This window comes from Heptranchias perlo, chromosome 20 (assembly GCF_035084215.1).
Source record: "Heptranchias perlo isolate sHepPer1 chromosome 20, sHepPer1.hap1, whole genome shotgun sequence".
NCBI lineage: Eukaryota > Metazoa > Chordata > Chondrichthyes > Hexanchiformes > Hexanchidae > Heptranchias > Heptranchias perlo.
The window spans coordinates 14,069,361-14,075,807 of NC_090344.1; the positions used below are offsets into that span (position 1 = coordinate 14,069,361).

Below are 6,447 nucleotides of genomic sequence, written 5' to 3' on the forward strand. Positions count from 1 at the left end.
AGAGAGTCCGTTGATGGATTTCAGATGGAACAGCAACAGGCTGAAATCCAGTCGGTGTGTGAAAGAAAGCGAGTGCTCATGGAAGGGGCTGGGAGTTTAGCAATGTGGGACTGTGTGCCCAAACACAGTAGTTAAATCCGATTCCCAATTAGTGAACCCATCCAAAAGGTCTGTTTGTTTGTTTGAGGTTTTTCTTTAATTCGTTCGTGGGATGTGACCGTCGCTGGCGAGGCCAACATTTATTGCCTATCCCTAATTGCCCTTGAGAAGGTGGTGGTGAGCCGCCTTCTTGAACCGCTGCAGTCCGTGTGGTGAAGGTTCTCCCAGAGTGCTGTTCGGTAGTGAGTTCTCGGATTTTGACCCAGCGACGATGAAGGAACGGCGATATATTTCCAAGTCGGGATGGTGTGTGACTTGGAGGGGAATGTGCAGGTGGCATTGTTCCCATGTGCCTGCTGCTCTTGTCCTGCTAGCTGGTAGAGATCGTGGGTTTGGGAGGTGCTGTCGAAGAAGCCTTGGCGAGTTGCTGCAGTGCATCCTATGGATGGTACACACTGCAGCCACAGTGCGCCGGTGGTGGAGGGAGTGAATGTTTAGGGTGGTGGATGGGGTGCCAATCAAGCGGGCTGCTTTTTCTGGATGGTGTCGAGCTTCTTGAGTGTTGTTGGAGCTGCACTCATCCAGGCAAGTGGAGAGTATTCCATCGCACTCGTTACTAGTGCCTTGTCGATGGTGGAGAGACTCTGGGGAGTCAGGAGGTGAGTCACTCTCCGCAGAATATCAAGGGTCTAACCTGGTCTTGTAGCCACAGTATTTATGTGGCTGGTCCAGTTAAGTTTCTGGTCAATGTGACCCCAAGGATGTTGATGGTTGGGGATTCGGCGATGGTAATGCCGTTGAATGTCAAGGGGACATGGTTCGACTCTCTTTTGTTGGAGACAGTCATTGCTTGGCACTTGTCTGGCGCGAATGTTACTTGCCACTTATCAGCCCAAGCCTGGATGTTGTCCAGGTCTTGCTGCATGCGGGCACGGACTGCTTCTTTATCTGAGGGGTTGCGAATGGAACTGAACACCGTGCAATCATTAGTGAACATCCCCATTTATGGCCTTATGATGGAGGGAAGGCCATTGATGAAGCAACTGAAGATGGTTGGGCCTCGGACACTGCCCTGTACTGTACACTACTTTTTAAATATTACAGCTAAGCTGAACACTTGAGCAGTCACAGCTGTGACTTTGACTTTTCTCCCTCTCCTCTATATCTCCCCGGCAACTACCACTAACCAACCGCAATCTTGTGTCACACGTCTCCACGAGAAAGTTCCGTGCCTCAGTTTTCAAATGAAATAACTTCCATCTCTTCAGTCACGGACAGCCCAGAGAGAGTTTCTGAGTCTCAGGTCCCACTTTGCCTCAATCCTCCATGAAGTACCATGCAAAAATGTCCTTCAGTTAATAATATTATAAATAAAAATTCTTATCTTTTGGGGTTTTGTTCAGATTCCACGGCTTTTAAAGATCATTGCGGATATTTGACGAAGCGCCTCTTGATTGGCGGCTTCTCTTTGATTAAGATTCCGAAGCGACCATTGAGAGGCCGAAAATCAAGCTGTTTGTCAGAAACACTGTTATTTCGGTACTGATGAAAGCAGTATGGACTCTGGAAGTGCTCAGGTTGTGAGTTTCAGTCTCACCTTCAACAATCCAACATTTCACTCCGGGCATTTTGACCGGAGTTCAAAGTACAACTGGTAAGTTCCATGATGCATCTCCTTCTTAGTGTTCCCATGTGGGCACTTGGGTTCCTCCGGCCTTCCGTCTTGCTTGAGCAGATGGGAATTTCGTTGTTTTCGAGGGAGAGGGGGATCTCAGCGTCAGCTGTCATGGCAAAGGGGCCGGGATGAGATCTTTAAATCGACGGAACCAAACATAAGATTATTCTTTTCGTTAAGCGGATATTCATCGGTTGGAAGTTCCGTGTGTGGAAAATTTGGAAGGGAAATATGCTGCCTGGTGTCACTGTGTAACGGGTGAAATTATTCAGCTTACAGATGTTAATAGACTGAAAGGTCGAGAGGCCTTTTCCAACTCCCGTGTGGGACAAGTTCAGCTTTTGGGCCACTGGGTAAAGTGTTATTTTAATTCGTGCCAACGAATGACAAGTCATTTGGCACAAACAAGAAGAATTTTAAACTCACGAGTTCGCTGTCCATGTTTCTTCGATCATGTTCAATAAAATCAAGGATACCCCTCAGCACGTGACTGAAAATTTTAGAACAGTGACGCTCACCCCCGTTCGACGTCTTCGAGGGATAATTCAGAGTCCTCTTCTGAATATGTAAGACGGGAACTTAACGACTAGCGAGCCTGGGTAGCTCAGTCGTTAAAGCATCAAACATTTAAAGCGGGTAGTGATATCAGGGTCCAGTGTTCAAGGTATACATTTTGAAACAGCTGGTAAGTTCTGCCTTTGTTGCGGAGCAACAGCTCCGGGACAGACGATGCCTGCGATGTGTTGTCAAAGCTTCGGAGGTGTCTTGTTTCCAGGGATGGGCAGTAATGCGCTGTCTGTAGCGGGAATTGCAGCTTCCCGCCAGCAACGTGTGATTGGAGAGAGCGGGGCCGAAAGAGGGGCTTAATGTTGTTTCTGTCGTGGCCTCAATCAATCCGGGAGCTGGGGAACATCAAACATCGAAAAACTGATGTTTGTTGCCGCGGCCGCAATGCTGTCTTTAACTGTGGTTATTAACCGAAGCTGCACTTCAGGAGCCTTCAATGATCTCTCACAAATCAGCTGAAATTATTCGCAATGTGCAGCTTTGAGAGGGGCTTTCTGCACCGTCAGTGCAGGAAACGTGAGTGAGTGTTAAACACTGTCTGTATATGTGTAGTGTTTGAGTTTGTTTTGAACTATACAGAGAATGGAAAATATACCTGTTCTGTGAGGTGTGGTATTTTATTCACATTTCACGACAGACTGAATTCTTGCTTTTTTCACACTTATTGAATTTTAGTGGGTAACGTTTTCAAAATGTTTCTGCCCGGTTTTGAACCGGGGACTTTTCGCGTGTGAGGCGAACGTGATAACCACTACACTACAGAAACGCTGTTACACACGACTTTATAGGAAACCCTCAGAAGATAGCTGCCGTCTGCAAATGCTGTCAATGTGGGAGACGGGTCCCTTTCCCGTTCAGGGGATTAACTTCTACAAAATAGTTCACTGTATTAATTTCGCAATACTCATTAAACTCTGAAAAAAGACGAATAGTTGTTCAAATCACCATTAATCAACTAACAACTTTTTGTTTCAGGCTGACGGAAATCCTAACTTTTTTATGTATTCATTCACCAGGCAGAATATCGAAAGTTCAGAGGGGATGTGAAAGATGAAATAAGAGGGTCAAAGAGAGAGTATAAGAATAGACTGGAGGCCAACATAAAAGGGAATCCAAAAGTCTTCCACAGGCATGTAAACAGTAAACGGGTCGTCAGAGCCCTACTTTGATTCGTGACCATAAAGGAGATCTGCTCATGGAGGCAGAGTGGGTGGCTCAGGGACTAAATGAATACTTTGCATTTGTCTTTACCAAAGATGAAGATGCTGCCAGAGTCTCAGTATAGGAAGATATAGTTGAGATACCAGATGGGCGAAACATTGATAAAAAAGAGGTACTTGAAAGGCTATCTGCACTTAAAGTAGATAAGTCACCCGATCCGGATGGGATGCATCTTAGGTTGCTGATATAAGTAAGAGGGGAAATTGCAAAGGTACTGGCCATAATCATCCAAATATCAAAGATACGGCGGTGGTGCAGAGGAGCGGAGAATTGCAAATGTTACACCCTTGTTCAAGAAAGAGTGCAAGGGTGAACCCAGCAACAAGAGGCCAGTCGGGTAACCTCAGTGTTGGGGAAACTTTTAGAAACGACAATCCGGGACAGAATTCACAATCACTTGGACGAGTGTGGATTGATTAGGGAAAGCCGGCACGGATTAGTTAAAGGCAAAACGAGTTTAACTAACCTGATGGAATATTTTGATGAGATAACAGAGAGGGTAGATGAAGGCAATGCAGTTGATACGGTGCATATGGACTTTAAAAAGGCATTTAATAAAGTGCCCCACTGTAGGCTTATCAGTAAGATTGCGGCCCATGGATAAAGGGGGCAATAGAAACATGGATACAGAATTGGCTGAGGGACATGAAACAGAAAGTAGTGGTGAGCGGTTGTTTTGTGGACTGGAGGGAGGTGTACAGTGTTGTTCCCCATGGGTTAGTGATGGGACCACTGCTTTTCTTCATATATATTAATGACTTGGACTTGGGTGTACTGGGCACAACTTCAAAATTTGCAGATGACACAAAATTTGCAATGGCGGTAAACACTGTGAAGGATAGTGATACACCTCAAGAGGCGATAGACAGACTGGCTGCATGGCGGACACACGGCAGATGAAATTTAACGCAGAAACATGCATAGTGATACATTTCGGTAGGAAGAACGAGGAGAGGCAATATAAATTAGAGGGCACAAATCCAAAAGGGGCACAGGTTCAGAGAGTTCTGGGGTTTATGTGCACAAATCTTTGAAGGTGGCAGAGCAGGTTGAGAAAGCCGTTAAAAATCATACGGGATCCTGGGCTTTATAAATAGAGGCATAGAGTAAAAAAGCATGGACGTTATGATGAACCTTTATCAAACACTGGTTTGGCCACAACTGGAGTATTGTGTCCAGTTCTGTGCACCGCAATTTCGGAAAAATGTGAAGGCCTTCGAGAGGGTGCAGAAGAGATTTACTGGAATGATTCCAGGGATGAGAGACTTTAGTTACTTGGATAGACTGGAGAAGTTGCGTTGTTCTCCTTGGAACAGAGACGGTTGCGAGGAGAATTAATCAAGGTATTCAAAATGATGATGGGTCCAGACAGAATAGATGGAGAGAAACTGTTCTCATTGGCAGAAGGGACAAGAAACAGAGGACATAGATTTCAGGTGACTGGCAAAAGAACCAAAGGTGAAATGAGGAAAAACTTCTTTACACAGCGAATGGTTCGGACCTGGAATGCACTGCCCGAGGGGGTGGTGGAGGCAGATTCAATCATGGCCGTCAAAGAGGAACTAGATAATTACTTGAAAGGAAATGAATTGCACGGCTTCGGGGAAACGGTGGGGGAGTGGGACGAGCTGGTTGCTGTTATATAGAGCCGAATGGCCTCCTTCCGTGCTGCAACCTTTCTCCGAAATCTATGATTTCATGGGAAGTGACCGTCGCTGGCAATGCCAGCATTTATTGTGTATCCCTAATTGGGCTTGAGAAGATGGCGGTGAGCCGCCTTCATGAACCGCTGAAGTCCGTGTGCTGAAGGTTCTCACACAGTGCTGTTCGGCAGGGAGTTCTAGGATTTTGACCCAGCGTCACCTGAGCATGGTGTGTGACTTGGAGGGGAACGTGCAGGTGGTGTTGTTCCCATGCGCCTGCTGCTCTTGTCCTTCTAGCTGGTAGAGGTCGCGGGTTTGGGTGGTGCTGTCGAAGAAGCCTTGGCGAATTGCATTGCTGCAGTGCATCTTGTAGATGGTACACACTGCAGCCACGGTGCGCTGGAGGGAGTGAATGTTAAAGATGGTGGATGGGGTGCCAATTAATCGGGCTGCTTTGTCCTGGATGGTGCCTAGCTTCTTGATTGTTGTTGAAGATGCATTCGTCCAGGCATGTGGAGGGTATTCCATCACACTCCTGACTTGTGCCTTGTAGATGGTAGAAAGGTTTTGGAGAGTCATGAGCTGAGTCACTCGCCGTAGAATGCCCAGCCTCTGACCTGCTATTGTAGCCACAGTATTTAAGTTTTTTAATATATATTCGTTCATGGGATGTGGGCGTCGCTGGCGAGGCCAGCATTTGTTGCCCATCCCTAATCACCCTTGAGAAGGTGGTGGTGAGCCGCTTTCTTGAACCGCTGCAGTCCGTGTGGTGAAGGTTCTCCCACACTGCTGTTAGGTAGGGAGTTCCAGTATTTTCACCCAGCAGTGATGAAGGAACGGCGATATATTTCGAAGTCGGGATGGTGTGTGACTTGGAGGGGAACGTGCAGGTGGTATTGTTCCCATGTGCCTGCTGCCATTGTCATTCTTGGTGGAAAAGGTCGTAGGTTTGGGAGGTGCTGTCGAAGAAGCCTTGGCGAATTGCTGCAGTGCATCCCAAAGATTGTACACACTGCAGCCACTGTGGGTCGGTGGTGAAGGGAGTGAATGTTTAGTGTGGTGGATGGGTGCCAATCAAGCGGGCGGCTTTGTCCTGGATCGTGTCGAGCTTCTTGAGTGTTGTTGGAGCTCCACTCATGCAGGCCAATGGACAGTATTCCATCACACTCCTGACTTGTGCCTTGTATATGGGGAAAGGCTTTGGGAGTCAGGAGGTGAGTCGCTCGCCGCAGAATACTCAGC

The 6,447-nt window shown here is 47.1% G+C and overlaps 1 non-coding gene across 1 annotated transcript; it reads right to left on the reverse strand.

Moving 5' to 3' along the window:
• Window positions 1-3,034: 3,034 nt before the first annotated feature.
• Window positions 3,035-3,107, reverse strand: trnav-cac (transfer RNA valine (anticodon CAC)). The gene has a single exon. It is a non-coding gene; the product is annotated as a tRNA-Val (tRNA).
• Between the last annotated feature and the right edge of the window lie 3,340 nt (window positions 3,108-6,447).